Here is an 8825-nt window from a genome sequence, read left to right on the forward strand (position 1 = left end):
AAAAAAAAAAAAAAAAGAATCTTATGGTAAGGAATGCCATGGAAAATAAATAATGTATCTAGAGGACTAAACACAGAAATATAAACTCTAAAGGCATAACAACAAGAATTACCTACAAATACAAGAAAAAAATAGCAAAAGAACACTGCAAAGATGGGTTAAGGAATAATTTAAAAATGCAAAAAAAGAGACCAAAAGTTTAACTGTTAAATAATCTAAACTCTTAATTTTCCAAATAGGACTGAGACAGAACAAAGTAAAAGCCAAAGATTGAGAAAGAAGGCATCAATCATTAGTAAAAGTCAAGACAACCTGAGTAGGAACTAAATGCAAAGACCCTTGAAGCTAAACATTTCTAAGTCTTAGACATTTTCTGAAACAGCAGCAGATAAATAAACATACTATTCTAAACTGAAGATGAACTACTCTAAGTTTTTCAAACCACACATTGTTCTTAGATTAAATCTATGTCTTGATTTTGTTTACTTCAATTTAAGATTTGTTGGTTAAAAAGAAGTTCTCTACTTTTATAAAAAAAAATGTGTTTGAAAAATGTCTTACCAACCTTGACAAGTTGGTTTTTAGTTAGCTAGGGCTGCTCTCCCAAACATATTACTCTCCAAACATATTGCTCTCCCAAACATATTAGGGCTATTTCTTGCCACACAGAAAAATTTAAGAGATCTCAGTGTAGGCAGAACATAAATAAGCTCATTACTGAGTGAGTTAGTAGCTCATTGCCCAAATATGTTGGTGCTATCTCAAAGATACTTGAGGCAAGTAGATAGATACCTTATCATCCTGGCCCTGGCTCTTCTCTATATATACCAAGCAGCAGCAATATGGCTTAGAAACACTACAAATTTGGGAAACTTTCAGATTTAGATAATTACACAAAGACAGAGAGAAAAACCTACCAAGTTTTGCCTTTGACAACATGTAACAAAGTAACAAGTCCTAACAAAGAAAGGAACCTAGCAAAGTTAAAAACAAAATTGAAATTAAGAGGATCTGACAACTGAATATTGTGATATCTACAGAAAATACCCAATACCTCAACTGTTTGTTTCCTCTTTCATTTCACAAGTGTGAACAGTATCATTTCTATTCTGTACAAACCAGTAATCTGTACAGTTTTCTCATATGTATCTAATGCCAATGAACGAAAACAGGAGTTTTTACAAAGCTGAATCCATCGAGTTACTAAAAAGATATACTTGCTATGGAAAAACAGAACAAAAGCAACTTTAGGGGGGAAAAAACCAATCAACTTGTCTTGGCAGAAGACCCATTTTACAAGATAGTAAAGGATTTTAGGGGCTGAAGAAGTGGCTCAATTAGTAAAAAGCACTTGCTTTACAAACACGAGGGCCTAAGTTCAATCATGAAAACCCAGGTAAGAAAATCTGGGTGTGACAATATATACCTGTAATCCCAATTCTGTGAAGACAGGAGGATCCCTGGGGCTTGTTAGTCAGCTGGTCTAAGTCTGTCTCAAAAGAGGTGGGCAGTGTTCCCGGGATGACACCCAAGTTGTTCTCTGGCCTCCAACACATGTGAGCGGAGCAGAGTGCATATATGTATGTATATATTCTCTCTCTCTCTCTCTCTCTCTCTCTCTCTCTCTCTCTCTCTCTCTCTCTCACACACACACACACACACACACAAATAAAGAAATATATCAACAAATAAAGATCAGCAACAGAGCGGAGAGTTAAAAATACACTACAGATGTTATCATAAAGATAATATTTCAAATCAGTGAAGAAAAGTGATGTTGCAACAACTGGCTACACACAAGAATAACAAAACTGCTGGAATTCAACTTCATTTCTTGACTAATAAATCCCAGACATATTCATTAATTTATTTATTTATGCTTTTATTCAACATTAGTAAAATGCTTATAGGTAGTGTGGCTAAGTACTGGTACAACTACTATAGCAAAGATATATAAAATCAAAGTAAGCAAACATACACACAATTTCTAAGTTATATACTCTTGGTTCAGTCAAGAATAATTTCTCTGAGGAAGCAACAGGGGAGCCAAACATGCAAAAAAACAAATCAAAATAGTAAAAAAACAACTTAAGAGTATGTGTTCAAAATAAAGACTAAGTACAAAGGTCATGGTTTAGGGATGATGAGATGGCTCAGCATGTCAAGTGCTTGCTGTCAAGCCTAATGACCCAAGTCTGATCCCCAGAACTCATGTGGTGGAAGGAGAGAAAGAACCCCAGCTTGTCACCTGACCTCTACTCTAGAACCAGAGCACACTCCCCCAAACACCAAATGAATAATGGAAAGAAGAAAGGGTTAGTGTGTTGGCGGTCTGGCAGGTATGTAGGAAGAACAGAGTAAATTCTTTAATATACTCAAAATGCCAGTGAAGCATTTATCTGTAAAAGTACTTATTGATTTCTCTTAATGTATATTTTTAAATGACTGATGGCAGAAAATGATCTCAAAGGAAAAAGCTGAAATTAGAAAACTACAGGTAAAAAATGGTAATGGCCTAAACTTAAGTGGCAACATTAGAAATACACAAACTCAGAACTGGTATTTTTTAATAAGGGAAATGAACTGGAAAGAAACTTGAAAAACAAAGGTTTTTTGGCCACAGCTACACAAGTTTATCAACAGTAAAACTAACCACTACCATAACAAAACAAGCCACAAATACAGGTTTGAACATGTCTGAAACAGTTATTAGATACAATTATGGTCTCCAATCAGGAAGAGACCCTATAACTGGTAAAGGAAGATACTATTTATTTCCTTATTTAAGAGTGCATGTGTGCGCACTACATATCTGTGCAAGTGCCATGCCTGTGTGGAGGGCTGTGGAGGGCAGAAGCTGACATCTGGTCTATTTCACAATTGGCTCCTCTTTATTTTCTAAAACAAGATCTCTCACTGAGCCTGGAGCTCACTAACTGGCTAGACTGGTTGGTCTGTTGAGCTCCCCAGCACCCTCCCATATCTGCTTCCCAATACTAGGATTACAGGAATACATTGTCACACCCAGTTGTTATGTGGGTGCTGACGTTCTTAGCTTATACAATAAGCACTTAACTCCCTAGTCAGGGAGACGTCTTAGAAAAACTTTATTTTCTTCTTATACCATTTAGCTTTTGCTAGCAGATACACATGCTACTTCTTAAATTAATAAACAATTAACAATGCAAACATTAATCACTGGATTGCCAATTATTCAACACACATTAGACATATTTCAATCACTTTCTTTAGATTTCCTTAACAGTTATATGTTTAGCTGTTGGCTTGGCTTTTTGAAACATGGTCTCACTGTGTAACTCTAGCTAGCCCCAAACTCACTATGTACAGAACAGAAGGCTACTCTTGTACTCAGAGATCTTTCCCTTGGCCTCTGAAGTGCTAGCATTAAAAACATGTGCCACCACACCTTGCCTATGTTATTTTTTAAGTAACATCACAAACACTGTCAATCCTACAGTCCTAGGTCTCTAACTGGCCTATGTTCGTTGACATTCCTTATAATCTTTTCCTTCCCAGTCTGTCTCAGTAGAAAAGACTCCTTTTTCTCAATCCCTACATTTTTTGGCAATACAGACCAGTGGTTAAATGCTGGCTTTTAATCCAAACCACCTGCAGTCATATCCAGGTTCTGCCACTAATTAGTTTGGGCAAACTAATCTTTTAGTGCCCCAATTTTTCCAATGGTAAAATAGCTCATGAAATCAATAACTATCTTTTTTCAAGATTTTGTTTTATATTCGTGTGTGAGTGCCTGCATGTATTCATGTGTACCATATGTGTGTCAGTGCTCTAAGGTGCCAGACAGTGGTACTGGATCCCCCAGAACTAGAGTTCCAGACGGTTTTGAGTCACCTGATGTGGGTGCTGGGAACTGAACTGGAATCCTCTGCAAAAGCAGTTAGTGCTTTTAGTCTGAGTCATGTCTCTGGCCTCTTAATAAGTATCTTAAGCGCTATGGGAATAACAATGTATGTGAAGCCCTTCAAACAAGGCAGCAGTGACAATAAATGTTAACTAGTGTTGAAACATTATGTCAAAATGTATTTCAAAACGTTTGTTGGGATTTTGTATATTAAAGGCAACCAAGACAGGCTCTTTTTCTATTGCTTGCTCTAGACCAGTGGTTCTCAACTTGTGCGTCACAACCCCCTTGGGAATCAAATGACTTTCTCAGGGTTTGCATATCAGATATCCTGCGTATCAGACATTTACATTACAATTCATAACAGCAGCAAAATTACAGTTTTGAAGTAGTAATGAAAATAATTTTATGGCTGGGGTCACTGAAATGAGGAACAGTATTAGGAAGGTTGAGAACCGCTGCCCGAGACTGATAAACTAGCCATGAGAGTACTGTTACAAATTAGAATGAAGTAGTGAAAACTCTTTAAAAAAAAAAACTAGCTAATATTATATGGCATGAAATATCAAAAAATTGTAAGGTATAGTTTTAATTCTTTCAAAATCATCATGGCACGACTGATGGAATCACCTTAGTTTGTAATAAGTCGGGCTGACTCAGTCAAAGTGGTTTTCTTTCCTTTCTTAGCAGCTCTATCAGTTACTTTTCTTATTTATGTGAGGAAATCCCTGGCAAGCGCACTTTAATGAAATGAGAGATATCTGGATCACAGTTTGAAGAAACAGTCTATCAAGGCAGGCCAGGTCACACTGGATCCACAGTCAGGATGCAGGGAGAAATGAGTGCTACTTCAGTTCATTTTCCCTTTTTATTCAGTCTAGACTCTAGCCCACATTAACCATACTTTCTTTTTCTTCTCTTCTCAAGATAGTGTCTCGCTGCATAGCTCATGCTGGCATCAAGCTTAAGATCCTCCTGCTTCTATCTCTAAAGTGCTGGTATTAAAAGCAATACCACCACCACTTCCAGTTCATATTGCATTTTATTATATACACAGTTATTTCTCCCTCTCATTCTCTTTCTGTAGTACGGACAGCTGAATCCACCAGCACTTGTACAAAGAAGACAAATTCAGTATCACTTGCTACCCCAACCACCCCAGGTAGGGTCTCACTCAACTGTCCAGGCAGACCTAACTTCAAACTTAAATTTTATAAGGTTTCTAAAACTGTATCCACTCCTTGAGGTCTCCCTCATATGAAGGCTTATGGAGCCTCTTTTCAACCTAAAAAGTAATCACAGAATTCCTTTGTTCTTAAAGAGGTACCTACATTTTAATTTCAAGTGATATTCACAAAAGTTAAGTAGCAGCAAACCAAGTAGAAAATGTCCCTGTATTCACAGTTTATATTCTACTGAGAGGAGAGAAATAGATTATAAAGAAATAGCTTTCCATAACAAACTGAACACATACGCATTATGTGTTAGGTTGCAAAGTGAAACAAAATAAAAACCTATTAAAAACAAAGCACTTTAAAGGTGATAATGACCCGGAAGAGGAAAATTATTAAGAAAGAATGGTTAGGAAATTCTAGATAAGGCAATATCAGAAAGGAAAATAAGGGAGTCATGAACGAATGTATTTGTAGTATATTCCAAGTACAAACACAAATATTCACAGCAAATATTAAACATGTCTTCAGCTTTGTTATTTTCTAATATCTTCATCTTCAAATATAAAATTCCAGATATTTGAAAACTGTTTTTGTAAGTGTAGCAGAAAAGTATGCAATGAGAGTTTTAAACAGCCTGTTGCATTCTATGTGAAATGATGTGGACTCTTCCTTTTTAGGACAAACCTGAGAAAGTACTCTGAATTGTCTTTCTAGTAATTATTTATGTAGCACTATTTCTAAAGGAAATTTTTTGTTTTATAGATTTTTGGATTTTTTTGCCTGCCTTCACGATCAAGCACTACAATCTAAAGTATGCTCCACCACATCTGGTATAGTATTTTGTTTCAGGTTTTTTGTTGTTGTTGTTTTTTTCAGCGTAGGGTCTCATAGAGCCTAGCAGGCCTTGAACAGCTTAGTCTATTTGACCTTCCAGGTGCTGGAATTTATAGGCCTAGGTAATCAGGCCTGTCTGAAGGCAATTTAAAAACAAAAATATGAGCCAGTAAGACTGTTTGGCAGGTAAGTCTGATGACCTGAGATTGATTCTTAAGACACACATAATAAAAAGAGCTGACTTCCTCAAGCTGTTCTCTAACCTCTAAAGGCTTATTGCTGTGTATGTATGCACAAATACACATAAACATACAAATAAATAGATGTAGTAAGAAATAAATATAAAAAATAAAGACAAAACATAAGATGCTCCTGGGAAATTAGTGTTCTGAGTACATATTTTGTGGAAAAGTTTTTTAATGTCAACCAAAAAGGCTGAGAACATATACTATTACAAAAGTCATATGCTAGTAAACTGTAATTTCTTCCTTTAAAAAAATAGTATATGTGTGCATGTTTGTGCATATGTATGAGTTAGTACAGACATGCATATGTAGGCCAGAGAGCAAGGCTGGCTGTCTTTCTCCATAACTCCCCATTTTACTATTTTGGTAAGACTTACTTTATTTTATGTCTATAACTGTTTTACCTGCATGCGTGTTGTGCAAAATGTGCAGACCTGGAGCCCATGAAAACCATGAAAGAACATTGGATCTTCTGGAACTAGAGTTAGGGATGCTTGCAGAACCATCATGAAGGTGCTTGGGATCAAACCTGGGTTCTCTGGGTGATTTTAACCACCAAGCCATCTCTCCAACCCTTTCTACCTTCTGTTTTGAGGCAGGGACTCTCCCTGAACCCAGAGCTTACCAATTGGCTACACTGGCTAGCCAGAAAGTCCTGAGGACCTGCCTGCCTCTCTGTGTCCCTGTGTCCCTCCGTCCGTCCGTCCGTCCCTCCCTCTCTCCCTGTGCCATCATATTCAGCCTTTACAAAAGCATTGAAGATCCAAATTCAGGTCCTCATGGGTCCTTCCAGGGAAGGCATTTATTGACTGAGCCATCTCTCCACCCCAATTTTTTTCCTCTTAAAAATTATTTTTGTTAGCATATATTAATTGTACAAGGGAGTTTCATTGTGACATTTCCATATATGAATACGGTGTACTTGCTCAAGTCCATTCCATCATCTCTGACTCTCCATTTCTACCCTTTTACATGCCTAATAATCCAACTTTTACTTTCATGATACGTCCCCCACCATTCTACATACAAAAAAAAAATCACATGATAACTCGTCTTTGTTAGACTGGGTTGGATGAGAAATTTTTTCAGTTGCTAACATAACTAACCTTCAAGCTTTTGCAAACTAAGTCTGTAGTCTTTACAAATTTCATCCTTAACAAACGGGATGTATCTGAAGAAGGCTATCCTTTGGGAAAAGAAGATCCCAAGCATATTTCATGCTCTAAATCACCACTTCAAACACTTTCTGCATTTTATCTCTTAGCACTGCTTTTCACTGATTTTTAACACAAAAGACAAACCTCACAGATAAGCAACATTTATAAAAGGAAGCTGCTTTATCTTCTACATTCACTACTTTTTAATATTTTAGTGGATCCCATATCAAATGAGCAAATGTGGACTCTAAGACTCACTCACTAACATTTGTAAAGGCATAAAATACTATCACAAAAGATATTTCTATATGAAAATGCTTTTGGATGTGTGGGCCCAAAAGCTTTAGACTGTAAAATAAGGATTCTACCTTAGTACTAGCTATTCTATTTTTGGTTATGAGCCTAGCCTTTAACAGATGAGCCCTCTTTCTAGCCCTATAGCTATTATAAAATTTTAAAACATCTAGAAAACTTTATTTTGAGTAAAATTAAAACAAAACTGTAATACTTGCCTTTGCAGAAAAATTAAGAGTAAAAAGACAGATTAAATATCCACAGTTCTACTATGTAGTCACAAATACATACATATATCACTGCCCTGATTATTCATATTCAACACTACGTTTTACCTATATAGTTGAGTCAAAATTATAAATACATTTTTTTTTTGGTTTTTCGAGACAGAGAGGAGCTAAGGATGTAGTTTAGTTGGCATAGTGCCTGCCTAACATACACAAACCCCAGCACTACATAAACTGGTGTGTGGTGAGACTACACAATGAATTCAAGGTCAGTTTAGGACATTTAGGAGACTATGGAAAGAAAAAGAAAGAGGGTGGGTAGATAAATCTAGTAACTTTCTTACTTGGCAATAACCACAATTATTATTTTGCTGATAATTCTTGTTTCAAAGTAATAATACCCAATATCCTGAGACCTAAGCATGAATAATTCTAGAACTTTTACAAATCTTAGGTGAAAGATGATATAGCCAAAGGTTTGAGTAGATAATATTACCTACTGCTGACATTTATTAGTCTTTCCCAACTAAAGCAAAACAAACAAATATTAGGTAATTTAATAAGAATTTTAAACAAACATACTAATAGGCTAGAAAGTAAACAAACACTGCTCTATCAAGGCAATGTTATTATATGAGATCTACAATATTTTCAAGTGAAACAGAAACTCTAGACAATAAAGTTTACAGTACTGAAAATAATACCTTTTATTGGTACTATAATATACTCTTTCTAGACTCACTAGCAGCCTCCTATCAAGTTTTCCAGTTTTTAACATATGGTATATTCATTTAAATCACAATATTCCACAATTTTTTCTCTCCCAAAAGACTGATAAAGAAAATCAATTCTCGGGCTGATATTGAGGTCTTTAATCCATTTGGACTTGAGTTTTGTGCATGGTGATAGATATGGGTCTAATTTCATTCTTCTACAGGTTGACATCCAGTTGTGCCAGCACCATTTGTTGAAGATGCTTTCTTTCTTCCATTGTATACTTTTAGCTCCTT

At 36.0% G+C, this 8825-nt stretch overlaps 1 protein-coding gene across 5 annotated transcripts in view; it reads right to left on the reverse strand.

Annotated features, from left to right (window-relative positions):
• The window catches only part of Kiaa2026 (KIAA2026 ortholog), an 81840-nt gene that overhangs the window by 61455 nt on the left and 11560 nt on the right, over nucleotides 1–8825 (reverse strand). The gene's annotated exons all lie outside the window — the stretch shown is intronic.

This window comes from Microtus ochrogaster, chromosome 8, assembly GCF_000317375.1.
Source record: "Microtus ochrogaster isolate Prairie Vole_2 chromosome 8, MicOch1.0, whole genome shotgun sequence".
NCBI lineage: Eukaryota > Metazoa > Chordata > Mammalia > Rodentia > Cricetidae > Microtus > Microtus ochrogaster.